The 16137-nt window shown below is 39.9% G+C and overlaps 1 protein-coding gene and 1 non-coding gene across 3 annotated transcripts in view; both read left to right on the top strand.

The window, feature by feature from the left end:
- Gab2 (GRB2 associated binding protein 2) overlaps positions 1 to 16137 on the top strand; it is a 191380-nt gene that overhangs the window by 134957 nt on the left and 40286 nt on the right. The gene's annotated exons all lie outside the window — the stretch shown is intronic.
- LOC114098659 (small nucleolar RNA SNORA44) lies at positions 12977 to 13081 on the top strand. Its single transcript, XR_003583766.1, has one exon. It is a non-coding gene; the product is annotated as a small nucleolar RNA SNORA44 (small nucleolar RNA).

Below are 16137 nucleotides of genomic sequence, written 5' to 3'. Positions count from 1 at the left end.
AAACAGATGCACCATCATGCCCCTATGCCTTACTCTCTCTCTCATGTCCTCCAGACACTGAGACACAACATGGATCCATCTGTTAAGTTTTGCACCCAGATGGAAACACACATGCTCCAGGGACATTGAGGGGAGCTGGCAGAGAATGCAGCTGCAGAGAGCAACTGGCACAGCGCCCCCACCCCGGGCTAGTCCAGCCATGCTCCCTTAACTGTGGGGTTTTAGTGGTGATTTTTCTCTTTCCACAAGAATCTGCATTTTATGGAGATTCTCAGGTGATTTGTATGCACACTAAAATTTGAAAAGCACTGGGTTAGATCATTGATTCCCAAACCTTCAGAATCACCTGAAAGTTTTTCTTTTAACTTAGATATGCTGAGTCAGTAATTCTGATTTAGGCTTAGGAATTAATAGCTTTTTTTAAAAAAAAAAATTATCCCACAGCATAGGAAAATATATTTTCAAATCTTTATATCTGATAAGCATTTGGAATTAAGAATATATTAAAAAAACTTGTTTTAGTTAACAACGAGACAACTCAGTTTTAAAAATGGGTAAAGCTCTTTAATTCTCTGAATAAAATCCTTTGTCAGATAAAGAATTTGCAAAAATTTGCTCCCATTCTGCAGGTTTTCTCTTCACTCTGTTGATTGTTTCCTTTGCTGTGCAGAAGCTTTTCAGTTTGATATAATCCCTTGTGCCTGTTTTTGCCTGCACTTTTAGGATTATATCCAAAAAAAAACGATGGCCTGTACGAGTGTGTGTATGTGTGTGTGTGTGTGTGTGTGTGTGTGGCTACAGTACTGGGGATTGAACAGGGATACTCTACCACTGAGCTATATTCCCATCCCTTTTTCTTTTTAATTAGAGATGAGATCTCACCAAGTTGCCATGGTTGGGCTTGAAGTTGCAGTTCTCCCACCTCAACCTTTCAAGTAGCTGGAATTAGAGGTGCGTGCCACTCCGCCTGGCTTATACCAATGTCTTGGAGTGTCTCCCCTATGTTTTCCTCTAGTAGTTTCAGAGTTCAAGTCTTATATATAGGTCCTTGACACATTTCAAGTTGACTTTTGTACAGGGTAAAAGGTGGGGATAAAGTCTCAGTTTTAAGCATGTATCACACATTTATCACAGCACCATTTGGTAAAAAAGCTGTTCTTCTCTTTATTTTTGGCACCTTTGTAGAGAATTCACTGACTGTAGATTTGTAGATTTATTTCTGGGATCTCTATTTTGTCTATCTATGCATTGGTTTTTATGCTAATATGCTGTTTTGGTTACTATAGCTCTGTTATATGCATTGAAATCAGTTGTTGGAATGCTTCCAGTTTTGTCCTTTTTGCTTGAGATTGCTTTAGCTATTGGGTATTTTGTGCTTCCATATTAATTTTCAGATTATTTTTTCTAGGGTTTGTTTTGTTTTTTCAGTGTTAGATGTTTTTCCATTGTGAAGAATGTCATTGGTATTTTGATAGGGATTGCATGAGATCTGGAAACTGCTGTGTAGTATGGGTATTTTAGCTATTGATTCTTCTAATCCACAATCACGGCAGTCTTGCCATTTTGTGTGTGTGTGTTCTCTTCAATTTCTTTCATAGGATTTTTTTTTTTTTAATTTTATTGTAGGAGTCTTTTCCTTCTTTAGTTAAATATATTCTTAAGGTTTTTGTTGTTCTTGTTTTATGGGTTTTGTAGCTATTATGAATTATTTTACTGTCATGATTTCTTTCTTATCAAGTTCATTACTAATACATGGAAATGCATCTACTGATTTTGTAAAATAGACATTATTAAAGGCTGGGAATGGTAGGAAGGCAAACAGAGGGAGATGGGATAATTGTTCCAAAACACAATTGTAGGAGTAATAAACTCTACATCCTAGTAGGGTGATTGTAGTTCACAATAGTCTATTATTTTTTTTATGAATAACTAAAAGATACTCAAAGACTCCGAACATAAGGTAATAATGAGATATTATAAATATCAGTTATCCTAATTTAATCAATGTACACGTATACACGTACTATATCTCATAAATGTTTATTACTAGTTAATCAAAAATTTAAAGATATATTTAAGAAGATAGAAATACTGACTACTCTCATTTTATCATTACACATTGTATACATATATCAAATTATCACACTGTAGTTCATGAGTCTGTACAATTAATGTTTTTTAATTCATTTTTAAAGTCCTAAAAACAAATACAAAATGGGCAAAGAATCTGAGTAGACATTTCTCCAAAGAAGATATATGAATCGCTAATAAGTACATAAAAAGATGCTGAGTGTCCTTAGCCATTAGAGAAGTACAATCAAAACCACAGTGATTTCCTATCTACTAGGGTAGTGTAATTTAAAAGATGTATAAGACAAGATTTGGGCAAGATGTGGAGAAACACATTGCTCATATGTCCCACCTTTACTTTGCTCATGAGAAGCAAAATAGTACAGGCACTGCAGAAAGCAGTGTGGCAGTTTTCCCAAAGCTAAGCATAGAATAACCAACTATAAGACTCACAAAATATATACCCGCAAAGGCACACCCCCCGCCAGTGACCCACCTCCTCCAGCCACACCCTACCTGCCTTTAGTTACCACGCAGTTAATTCCATCAGGGGATTAATTCACTGATTGGGTTAAGGCTCTCACAACCCAATCATTTCTCCTCTAAACCTTCTTGCATTGTCTCAAAATGAGCTTTTGGGGGACATCTCACATCCAAACCATAACACCCTTTATTTATTCCTGATCAATAGTAAAACATGCTTATTTGGGAGGTATAGTGGGGAGTAAAGGAATTAAAAGGTAGGGGGAAAACTCCACAAACCCACTAGTCTCAAGAGTTTTTTATAAATGTGTAAGAAATGGATTTGAAAATACCTTCAATTTTTAGGAATTAGCAAATTTATTTTAATGGGATTATTTCCTTGTGGGATTAGAGGTGTTTCCACCAAGAAAAACATTCTTGAGAAAAAAAAATAATTCTTGAGGCAAATATCTTTTTTTTAAATCATATAATTAAAGGATATTGTCTGAATCTTACTCTGACTATATAGGATTTAAATATAATGAAAATGTAGAGACAACGTTCTTTGGACTTGCTTTCTTAGGTAGGAAGATTCATTTCTCTGTTTGCACATTATTATTCACTCATTCACTCAGCAAACCTTCACTGAGCACTTACTTCATGCCAGTCTCCATCATAACCAGGGATGCTGGAGATGGTCAGTAGGGTTCCTGTGCTGACCTCACAGCCTGGTGGAGGAACGGTTGTAACCACACAGTTGCAGAGGGTGCTGCTAACACCCTAAGGGTATTACCAAGGTCAGAGGCAGCAGCTGGGCACCACCAGCTCAAGGAGGAGGGACTGAGTAGGCAGGAGGTGTTACAACTCTGTCTACTAGAAGATAGACTCCCTTAAGCCTTTGGTTTAAAGGGATTATTTTATAAAATGTCTGGTAGTTTAATTACCAGAGCAAGGGTCTTGGTTGTCAGACAGAGGTTTAGGGTTCTTTGTGCAGTCTTTCCGAGAAAGGCAATAGGCTTTTCTTCTCACAAGAGAATCTAGTGTGTTAAAAGATCCAGTCACTTATTGGGTTATGTCTTACTTTATTAGCTTTCTTAAAAGTGGATTATACCTCTAAAACCTCCAGGTAAGGATTTAGAGTTTAATCACCAAGCCAATGTTTTCATAGCTGAGAGTTGGGATCTGAGGAGAAGAAGGAAGTTAACATTTAACTCCCAACTTTTGATCAAAAACCTATTTCATTTAATCACTTTGTCAACTTCATTTCCCTTTTCAAGTAAGGACATAGTACTTTTTCTTCCCTGCCTAACATTTCAGTTAATTCCATCAGGGGATTAATTCACTGATTGGGTTAAGGACTTAAAGATCCTCTCTGTCTACCCACCCCTGACCTGGGCTGGGCTAGACTCATGCTACCCAACTGACATCAACCACCCTAGATTCTTCCCTGTGGCAGCTCTGCTCTCCTTTTTCTGGTGCCTCTTGTGAACAACCTACTCAACTGGGGCTTTGGGTCAGCATCTGCTTTAGGTGAGGAGCACCCTGGACTGACACCTAAACCTCACCAGCCACAAAAAGAAATAATAGCAGCTATATACTGACCATCTGCTCTATGAAAGTAGAGACTTGAAATAAACTGCCACTAAAAATTTACAGTAATGGGCTGGATTGTAGCTTAGTAGTTGAGCACTGCTTTCCTCACATGCGTGAGGCACTGGGTTCAATCCTCAGCACCACCTTAAAAAAAATAAGTGAATAAAACCAAGATATTGTGCCCATATACAACTAAAAAAATGTTTCAAAAATATTCACAGTAATCCCTCTAGGTAGCAAAAAATTTGACCTACGGCCATGCAACTAGAAAATGACAAAACCAGGATTCTAGTCTAAACCAAATCTGACTTTTCATTATAACATGATGTCTTTTATTCCTAGCATTTTTTAGTACAAATATTTGCCAGAACTAAGCCTAGATATTTTTGTCTCTTTGGATACTCTGTAGGAGGTGGGAGTACTTCTAAACACCTTCCACTGGAGGCCCTAAAGCTGGCCAGGTTTCCCACGTCACCACCCCAAATTGTTCAAGTCCATGGGCTGCAGTAGTCCTAATTTAGTAACTTCTAGGACTTTAACCAGTCCTCTAGTTCTTTCAGTGTGTCTGTAGGCTCACAGGGAGAAGGTAACTGGTTCATATCACCATTCTGTGACTACATGAGCATATCACTGGATCAAAGTTTCAGTTTTCTGGTATAGAATAAGGATAAAATACTTTGTGATCTCACCCCAGTGCTTCTGCTTCTTGCATGGGTGCATCTAGACAAACCTCACCCATTGGCAGCACTCAACCTGCATATTTCCCAAAGGACTATGAGCATTGTATTCCACATTAGGTTATCCCCTGGAGTTATCCAATCCAACATCCCTGCTTGCTGCTTGATCCCATAGAGATTCCTTCATAAGGGAGCCTCTTGCAAGCAAATACTCCTTTTTTTGTTTTCTTTCTTTTCCTTAAGGGTTGTGATGGGACCCATCGAAAAACTTGTTTTTCACTCTCAGCTGGAAGGGGTTTTGTGGCAGATGGGAGTCTGTCCTTTTTTTTTTTTTTTTTTTCAACTTTCTTACCACCCCCAGATTCTTATTTCTACTGCCACCCTCCAATTTCTCACATATTCCAGCCAAAATGTTTAGGATAAAACCTGCAGGATCAAGACCAGACCAGGAGTGAAACTGAGTCTGAATATTGACATAAGGTTGGAGGAGATACCAACCTTCTCATAGAAAACTCTTTCCAAAAGGAAATCAGGGACAATTTCAAGAAGGAAAAGCAACTCTCAAGAATATATATCAAGATTTCACATCACATGCATTGAGTCATCAAGTCTGTTGAGGGGAAGTAGGGGGATACATGCATGCAGACAAACAAAAGTAAGAACCCCATCTCCCTCTAGGAATCAAAATAGCCTTCAGTCCTCAGAGTAAGAAAGAAAGATGCTCTAAGCTTTGTTTACCAGTAAACAGGTCCAAGTCCTCACATTTGTGGCCCAGTTGTGGGCAGCTGTCCCTGACCAGATGTGCCACACACAAAAAGAGCCAGCAAAGAGCTTTAATGAATTATTTATATGCTCAAGATCATCCGCTGTTAGGAAAGCCTTTTGAATCCTCAAAGCTGAGGACTTCTTCCCTTTTATCCCCTTCTTCCTTCATTTATTCAGTGGCTATCCCAGCACAGCCACTATCACGTGGCAGGCTTGCAGCACTCAAGTCTCAGTGCTACCACTTACTTGCTGTATCATGTGAAATAAATGACTTTACCTCTGTTTTTTTTTTTTTTTTTTTTTTCTGTAAATGGAGTTGATGCCCTTCACAGAGTTGTTGGGAGGTTACACAAATGTAAAGGAAAACATAGGTACACAATGTGAACAGTAGCTGCCCGTCGTACTGTTTCCCATGTAGTGATTACGGCAATAAAGACAGTTGTTATATCTGTAGAAGAGGAACAGAATATGATTTAAATATCTAGCATTTTTTAGAGAACTTCCCAGTCTACAGACCGTTCTGCAGTCTCATTTGAGTGTAAAGAAACAAAATTAGATAGTCATGGCTGCTGGCATTATTCCTATTGCACAAGTAAGGAAACTGGAGTTCAGAGACACTGCCAGAAAGCAGAGCTGCTGGGCCTGGATGCCAGGGCTTTTCACTCTATTCCATGGCTGTTTGTCCTAACCCCTATTCACAGACCTATTTACTGTGGCTGTTTCTAAGCCACAGAATAGCAAGAAGGAAGAGCATTAAGATGTTTTTCAGGGCTCGGGTTGTAGCTCAGTGGTTGAGCACTTGCCTCGCATGTTTGAGACACTAGGTTCAATCCTCAGCACCACATAAAAAATAAAATAAATTTAAAAAAACAAAGATATTGTGTCCATTTACAATTTAAAAAAAAATTTAAAGATGTTTTTCAATCACTGAGAACTGACTGCTTTGAAAGTAAGGTGCTGTTGCACATTAATATTAACCTCTGAGGGATAAATTAGCAGGGTAACATGGTCTCAGATTTTAGAGTAGCCAACAAATCACTGTGAATCTGAACCCAAGGAGTTTAACTCACCAAAACCCTGTTTTATAACTCTTGAAGATTTTAAAATAAGATCAGAGCCTCCTCCATATTCTTTCCACTATTTTAGCTTTTCTCTTCTTCTTGAACTCCTTGGAAGGAATTTCATAATAGTTACATGCCTAATTCTGTGGAATGAAAAATTCCCAGATTTCCAATCAATTATTCTTTATCTCTTCTCCACATTTTCTCTACTAAAAATTTTGGTGAGGCTGCTTCCTTTTAAATATTTCATAAATATTTAAATTTCTAGTAATCCTTGTGTTTTCTAACTTACTCCTCAACAGAATATTTTAAGTCCTAGGTTTTCTCTGGGGTCAAGCAATACCCAAAGGGACACTTTTGGGGAAATCTTCAGCATCCACTGGAAGAATGTTATGGGGGTGGGGGCAGAAGTCTTCAAATAGCTCCTTCCCCTGTGGAGAGAATGCTTGGTGCCTTATAGGTCAGGACCCCTTATTCCTCTGGGTTTCTGCCAGCAGGGAGGGATGCAATGGAGCTCAGCAGTTCACTCCAATGCCTTCTGATGACCTTGGTCCTTCCCCGGATGAAAAATGAGTGGGTGAGCTGGGGAAAAAGCAGGGGCCAGAGCAGGGTGGGGAGGGAAGCAACATTTCTCAGGGGACTCACCCTCCCCTCTTCTCATCTCTGGAAGGGCCTTTTCCTCTCCATACCCTTCTGCCTTCTGCATCGATGGTGTTTTTAACTGAGATCAGACTCCCACCTCCTCTGGGACCCCTGTTGGATGCTGAGCGCAAGTGTGGGAGGTGAGAGGAGCGTCTCCCCAGACCCAGACCAAATCTCCTGCAGAGCAAAAAAGACTGACCCAGGCCCCAGCCCAGAGGCAGAGGATGCTGTCTGAATCACCCACCCTTTTTTTCCACTGAGACAATGAGGAAAATAAAACATCCAGACCAGTTTCCAGCCAGATCTGAAATTCTCATGCCTTTAAAAAAAAAAAAAAAAAGTTATTCTAGCTAACCCTGAAACATCAGACCTTCCTCCTAAATCTTTTGCTTGCTTGTTGGTTTTTGTTTACAGCTGGGTCTAGTAACCCCCAGAGCAGGCCTTGAATTGGAACATGAACTCCATAAAATCCCCACAGACTCCTCTGCATTGTCCTGGAACCGGCTCCAGCCCTGACCTTCAGGGCACTCCAGACTCTGGAGGAGGAAAAGGAGACAAGGAGAAACCTGACCCTGCTGTCTTCATTCTAAACCTTGATCCCTCTTCCTGTTCTGCCTTTTATACCAGACTCTCCCCCTTGCCATCCCAGCCAGCCAGCATAGATCAAATCTAGTATTACCTGCCAGAACCCACAGACTGTTAGAGAAGGGAGCATCTCGTCCAACTCCTCAACACCAGCAGCTTTGGATGGCTCCCCAATGTCTCTTGAGATCCGCCCCCTCTTTACCCACCCACCCCTCTTTATTTCTGTTTGTTGGTTTGTTCTTTGAGGCTTATCCCTAGTAAAGGAAGGCAATAAATGATTGTTTAATTGGCCCCAACCCAGATTCCAGAGCCTACTGTAATGCTGATTTGGGGCTAGAAGTAGGATTAGAACTTTGTATTTAGTAGTAAAGCCATCTTGAACTTCTGAAGGCTCTTGATTATGGCTAAACATCCTATTACAAGTAGCTATACATAGGGTTCACTCTGGGTGCTACAAAATCAGTAGATATGGCTCTCTTTCTCTAGGATCTGAATTGTAAAGTCCCAGTTTTAAATTTCATTTTTGTTACTAATCTCACTTTCTTTAACCCTAAACTAGGAGTGATTTCCAACCTTATTTTAAGTATATCCTTTTAACCAGATCTTACGTGGAACAGAGTATATGAAACACATGAGTGTAGCAGCTCTGGATTGCAGGGGAGAGGGAGGGTGCAGTGCTGCAAACCGGAGCTGTGCCTAGTGCCTACCCCTCCTCTTTTCCCATGCTTGCCTGGGAAAGCTGGAACACAATGTGAAAATCTTGGCCTGTGGCAGATATTTCAAAACAGGGACCAACAGAGCAGTGCTGAGCTATGAAAATTTTTTTCATCAGTGTACAACAAAATGAAAAATATGAAGAAGAAGATAGTGTCAGTTTTCATAAAGCTAAATGTAATCAGATATTAAAACTTCCCTTTGTTCATAGATACTATATGTGCATGTACTAACATGTTCTTTTATGTGTGTGTAAAATGACAGTCCTAGTAAAGAGCAGTTTGTACACATTTGACATCATTAAAAGTTGGCAGCCCCATGTGGCCATTTCTAAAAGAACACAGATGAAGAAGCAAAGAGGCAGTGCTTTAATTCATTTGTAAAGTGGGAGTGTCTGGAAACAATGAGCTAGAAGTGATGCTAGTCCCCAGCCTCTGGTGCACTCCTGGCCCAAGGCCTCTGAATTCTACCCTCAAATTCAGGCCCACCCTGCACCCTTGTATTATGTCAGTGCTCAGGATCCTTTGTCCCTTTGGCTCAATTCTGGCCCTGCTCTTGTGTGTCAGCTAGGGTCAGCCCTGGAATTATGCCTCATTTTCCTGTTCTTCAGTCTCTGCCCTATGACTCTGCCTGTTGTCTTGAATTCCACCCAGGATTGGACCATATCATGCATTTATGTAACTCCTCTCATAGACCAGAGTCTCCTAGATGTTGAACCAGTGACTGGAGCCCACTGCCCACTGGAAAACTGCTGTTGCCAGTGAGCTGTCTGCCTGAATTTCTGAAAAAAATTCACTTCTGCTCCTCCTGAACATGCTGTCTCCTCCTCTTGGACTCCTGCCCACATTTCTAGGTGATGCCCCAGTTTCTGTTTTGTGTTCACTCATTCAGGACACACGAGGGAGTACCTGTTTTTGTCAGACCCTGTCCTACAGTCAAGGGCTACAGAAGGGCACAAGAAACAGACCTGTTTTCAGTGAACTCCTGAGCCTTGTTTATGTTCTCCAGTTTAACTTTTCTCTATCAAATGGCTTTTGGAACCCTAGTGACTCTATGCCTTCTCCATTTTCACAAGGTTTACCTGTTTTTAATTGAAGTATGCCTCGCTCTCTGCCAACATATATCTACCAGATAAAAAATTTGAGGTTAACTTCAAGTATGAAAATTTGATTTTTTTTTTTTTTAAATTTCTGAAATTAGCTTCAATAGCAAGGCTCCATCTGGGCAGTAATAGACATAGAAGATTTAATCAAATCAAGGTAAGACTGGTCAACTCAGCATTTTTTCAATTAATTCAAGCTTCTCCTACTTCCTCTCTGAAAAGCTATTTTAAGTTTTCAGAGGCTTAGGAAACTGGGAGCAGTTTGTTGAGCTAGAGCACAGGCTTTGGGAATAGGGGAGGAGATGTGTGAAAGACAGGGTGAGAACATGTCTCGTTCTGTCTTCTCAGTCTTTCTGTCTCTACCACATCAGAAAAGACCTGATAAAAATCAGTTGCATACCTGTAATCCCAGAGACTTGGGAGGCCGAGGCCAGAGGATTGCAAGTTCAAGGCAAGCCTCAGCAACTTAGTGAGTTCTTAAGCAACTTAGTCTCAAAATAAAACATTAAAATGGCTGGGGATATGGCTCAATATTTAAGTGCCCCTGTGTTCAATTCCTGGTACCTCCCCCCAAAAATGTTGCCCAATAAGTAGCTATTCAAATAACTTATTTGAATTATTTAGTTACAGTGTTTGGCTATAAATTTATTTATAGTTATACAAAATTTTGTTTTATGCCTTCCACCTTATTTTCAGATATTTTTGTTTTTGAGAAACTCACTGTTGAGAAGAGGAGAAAGGAAACATCAAAAACAGTCTAACTTTATTCACAGGAGTTAAGAGACTGAACTATCCAAAATTCTGAATATTGAAACAATGGTTTAAAATTGTTGTGGTATAAAACAAAGAAAAACTCAAAATGGAGGATGTACTAACTAGGCTGAAGAGATGAGGTTACACTAATGACCTAAATTTTATATTTATGTATCTACTGTTTGATTTTGTTTGCCACCTCCTCACCCCTTTTCTGGGTGAGGTCAGTGAATAAAATTCGTTTATGGCTGATGAATCATATTGGCCAAAACATCCAGCCAAGACAGAAAGGAATAGATTGCATAGTATGAGAAACTTCTGAGAATGAGAATGAGATCTTGAAGGATCCTCAGAGAATGTTTAGTTCCATACTCCTCAAATGACAACATATCCGGAGGTCAAGAGAGGAGCTAATTCAATATCATACAGATCATCGGCAAGGCTAGAATTAAAACCTAGGTTGCTTGAATGTCAGTTAGTGTTCCCAATGATGTTGGTGATGACAAGCTCTCATATCTGTGTAATAAGACTGTGGTTTATAAAGTGTTCATGCCTATACAATACATATATCATATGCATAAAAGGCCATTGTAATACATAGAGTGTTAGAATCATATAAACACATGAACCCACAATGATGAGTTGAATCAGTGGATTAGGTCTTCTTAAAAAATTTATATTGGTATCTTATAATTTTATAAAAAGTGGGATTTATTATGCCATATTTGTACATACATATCACATAATTTGATCAGTCTCAATCCCTAGTATCTTCCCTTTCCCTCTCCACCTCCCTCCCCCAATCTGCTTACTTTACTGATCTCCTTTTATTATTATTATTTTAATTAATGCATTATAATTATATATATGTAAGGAGGTGGGGGTGATGGATTCAGTCTTAATAATAATCTTAGGTAAGTTAGTTGACTTTCCTGTATCAACTTCTGAATCAACAACATAAAAACAAAGCATTCTTCATATTTTGAAGATTAAGAATTTATTTAAAGCATATAGCATAATGTTTAGTACATGATAAACATTAAATATCTGTTGAATGTATAGCTAATTGTTGCTGCCTTCTTATGATCGTCACAACCCTTTGGTTTTCTTGTTTGTTTTGAGGCAGTGTCTCTCTATATTGCCCAGGCTGACCTTGAACTCTCCCTTCAGCCTCCAGAGTAAACTGACTACAGGTTCACACCACCACCCAGCTCTCACCAGACCTTTGAATACTATGCTACTCTCCAAAACTAAGATAGCATACTTAACTTTAACTTTGTTTTGCCCAAACTAAAAAATATTTCTTTTATAGTACTGTGATTAATTATATACCAGATAAACTCTGCTGACTTCCTTGATTTAAAGTGCATTATACTTAAGTAATTGAGGTACTTAAAAACAAAGGTGTCTTTTTATTTTGTTAAATTATTTATTGTTTATTTGCTATGCTGGGGATCAAACCCAGGGCCTCCTACATGGTAGCTCTACCACCAAGCTACATCCTCAGCCCCAAGGTGTCTCTTAAAATACATTACTACTGATAATAAAAGCTAATAAGAGTTTACTGTGTGACAGACAGTGTTCTAAGCATCTTATTTTCTTCTCCTGCAGTACAGGGATAGAGCCCAGGGGCACTTGATCCCTGAGCTACACTTCTTGCCCTTTTTATTTTATTTTGAGACAGGGTCCTTCTAAGTTTCTGAGGCTGGCCTCAATCTTGCCATCTTCCCACCTCAACCTCCCAGGTCACTAGAAGTACAGGCATACCTCAACCTCCCAAGTCACTAGGATTACAGGCATGTACCATTGCATCCAATCCAATGAGGTAGATACTTTTTATCATTCCCATTTTACAAAAAAGGAAATTGAGGCACAGAAATGTTAAAAGCCTTTCCCTCATTCCCTCAGCTAGTAAGTAAAGGGACTACATTTCAAACCCAGACAGTTTTTTAAAAATATTTATTTTTTAGGTGTAGATGGACACAACACAATACCTTTATTTTTATTTGGTGCTGAGGCTCGAACCCAGGCCCCACCTGTGCTAGGCGAGCGCTCTACCATTGAGCCACAATCCCAGCCCCTCAAACCCAGACAGCTTGGCCCCAGGATCCAAGCTCTCAACTATTAAGCCATACCTTGAAATTCTAGATTATAGGTCCTTGTCTCATACTGTCACAAGACCTGGTGTGTGGATGGGGACCTGGAAGAGACTCATTGCCATCTCTGTTCTTTTTGAGGTGGCCGTCTCTGGCCTTCCTAGCACATGGATCCTCTCCCTGGATTCCTTTAAGAGAGGGCATCACAGAGTTCTTATTGCCTTTAGTTTTAACCTACGCCAGCTTTTGCCATTGACTAGACCTTAGCTTCAGTTTTCTCTGAATCTAGGAGAGATGTGCAAGGCAAGCACATCTCTCCTAGAGTCCACATAAATAGAGCTGAGAGGCCAGGCGGGCACTCCACCATAGGTAGGTACACTTCTTGGGGAAGAGAGGCCATCATTAGTTCATGAAGCACTGTTTTGGACAGTGGGTGTAATAATTTGGGTTCCTGAGAAGCAGACATCAAGAAAAGTTTAGACCATGCAAGAACAACTGGAGAGACTTTGACAGCTCAGGTCAGCACAATACCTGCAGCTGCCACTCACCTTTCCTATAAAGTAAAAAAAAAAGAAAAAGAAAAGTTTAGACATGCCAAGAAATTTACTCGGTAAAACAGCTTCAAGGATAAGGAAAGGAACCCAGAGAACCAGAGAACACTTTCAGGACTGACATGTGAAGGAGAGAAGGCAGGAAGGAGGATCAGGCTGTTACACAGTGCTAAATAGGCCCAACCACGTCAGTGCAGAATTTCCAGCCAAAGTTTCTGTTAAAGAAGTTCCATGTCTCACAGGCTTGTGTTAGAATTGCTGCCACTAGATGGGAACAGCTCACAGGTAGTTCATCCATGTGAATGTGGAGAGTTGAGGGGATACAGAGAACTGGCAGCTGGGCTTGTCTGTCAATTATGTTACCCACATCAGGAGTACAAGAGGGACATTTTTATAGCCACTGAAGCATCATCAGTGGTGAACAGGACATGGAGGGTTTAGACTCTTTTAAGAGCTTATAATCAAGTGGAAAGAGACAGATCAAAACCAGAATGTTTACGTGATAGCAGTAAATGCTTTGATAAAACATAAGGCCTAGTAATGTGATAAGGAATGACTAGAAAGCTATTTAGGTCAGATGGTCAGGAAAGATCTCTTGGGCTGTGGTTTCTTTATTAGTCATATGTGAATAGTTTTGTGGATATTTATGTAGTCTTCTGTGATTGTAGAGCATATTCTTCTCACCTAACCTCTAACCTTCACATGGAGCCACATAATGGAATGAGCCCTTACCTTGGTGTAAAATAGACCTTGCTGTGGGTCCTGGCTCAGGTGCTTCCTAATAGCTCAATAACATTGAGTAACATCATTTCTCTGAGGCTTAGTCTCTTCATCTGTTAAGTGGGTTTGTAAAGATTACTCCCCTGCCAACTTTTTTAGGGTTATTGGAAAAGGCAGAGTTGAGAATAGCCTACAATTGGAAAACAAAATTTTTTATAAATTCCTTTCACAATAGCATTAATAAATAAAATACTTAGGAACCAATTCTTTAAAAATACTAGATCTTGGGCTGGGGCTGTAGCTCAGTGGCAGAGTGCTTGCCTTGCACATGGGAGGCACTGGGTTCCATCCTCAGCACCATATAAAAATAAACAAATAAAATAAAGGCATGCTGTCCATCTACAACTACAAAAAAAAATTAAAAATAAAATAAAAATACTAGATCTTTGTGGAGATGCTGAGACATCAAGAGGCAAAACTGGAAGATGAATAGAGAAGCTATTGATGTGAAGCCAGGAGATTTTTTGTGGCAACAGCACTGGTTGCAGTTGTGGAGAAAAAACTTCCATCTGCAAGCTGGGTCCTCCCAGGCTCTCTGTGCCTACAGTCCTCCACCACATAGGTCAGTGGACTCTATTTGCACCCTCTGGGACAGATCTTGGCTCTGGTCAAAGCCTGAAGGTTTGGAAATAGCGTTCAAGATTTCCCATACCAGGCTCCTCTCACCATGGAGTGCTAAGGCATTTCTTATTCCCTAAAACAACTCCACAGGTAGCAATTTTTTAAATGTTACAAATTAGGGTTCTTGGATTAAAATACCATCCCTGGTGTTCATAGCCACCTCTCATCACACTGAGATTAGGGTTCCAAAGCCCATCTTTCTTTCCCAGCATCACATTGCCTCTCCTGAAGCCTAAGTTGCACTTCAGGCAAGTTCTACAGATCTCATAATTTCCTAGGCAAACCTACAATGCTTAGAATCCCAGCCTCACCATCTACACTAATCAGTTTAAGATATTATTCTTGTGAATATTCCACTGATTTTTTTCTTTTCTTTTTCAATACTGGGGGTCAAACCTAGGGCTTTGTACATGCTTTACCACTGAGCTACATCCAGACCTCTCTGCTAATGATTATTGATAAGCTGCCATGATTATGTCTGAGGTTTGTGTTTTGCAGCAATGGCCAATTGTCTGTTAGTTAGTGAAAGTCATTATAAAAGAAGGAGAAAGCTTTCCTCTTATAGAGTTAGGTTAAAAGCATGGTGATATATCTTAATTTTTTGTGAAAAGATTATAAGAATCAAGTGTATTGTTAAAATATGAACTTAGGGTACTTAATGGATGTATATAAATTCCAATGGGAATATCAATGGGTTCCACCTTGGAGAAAGGTGAAAGTGCTGCCCTGAATATAAATTTGTTCTTTTCTTTAATATTTATTTTTTAGTTGTAGTTGGACACAATACCTTATTTTTTTTATTCATATATTTTTATGTGGTGCTGAGGATCGAACCCAGGGTCTCGCACGTGCGAGGCAGGTGCTCTACCGCTAAGCCACAACCCCAGCCCATAAATTTCAACTGCAAGGTTCAGCTCATAGAACAAAAACAAGATCCACGCTTTTGGGCTGGCCTGCAGTTCCTACGATGGTGCCTGCAGTAAATGCTTATGACCCTAAGGAAAAGACAAGAATAAACCTTTGAGGGGGACCACCTAACCAACTCAAACCCCCACAGGGAGCAGGAGAGATACCTGCCACAATTAAGGTATATGGTGGGTGTGGTCAGGTAAGGAGACAACAGAAATTGTAACCTGATCTCAAATGAACAAGACAATATATAGCTAAATATAGACTTGCTGTCCAAGAAAAGAAACATAGGACCCAGGAAACCTCAGTGCCACAGTATATTTATTGAACACCTTCTTGTTCAAATCCAGGTGTTTACTAGGCATAGAACATTGTGGTAGACACTGTCAGAGAAACGGGGATTGTCTAAATCCCAACTTCTAAACACTCCCTGCCTCATTTTATGTGACATATTTGTGAATTCTCACTACAATAAATGGCAAAATCAAACACCATAAAGATGTCACAGAAGGCCTAAGTAATTCCAACTAGAGGCCTAAATGAGATGCTTCTGCCAGGAGTGGGGTGCATGCCTGTAATCCCGATGACCCAAGAGGCTGAGGCAGGAGGATTGCAAGTTCGAAGCCATCTTCAGCTACTTAGTGAGGCTCTAAGCCACTTATTGAGACCCTATCTCAAAATAAAACATATAAAGGGCTGGGGATGTGACTCAGTGGTTAAGTACCCCTGGGTTCAATTCCTGATACCAAAAAAATT

The sequence above is a fragment of the Marmota flaviventris genome, chromosome 9 (assembly GCF_047511675.1).
Source record: "Marmota flaviventris isolate mMarFla1 chromosome 9, mMarFla1.hap1, whole genome shotgun sequence".
Taxonomy (NCBI): Eukaryota; Metazoa; Chordata; class Mammalia; order Rodentia; family Sciuridae; genus Marmota; species Marmota flaviventris.
This window is presented reverse-complemented; position numbering and strand designations above follow the sequence as displayed.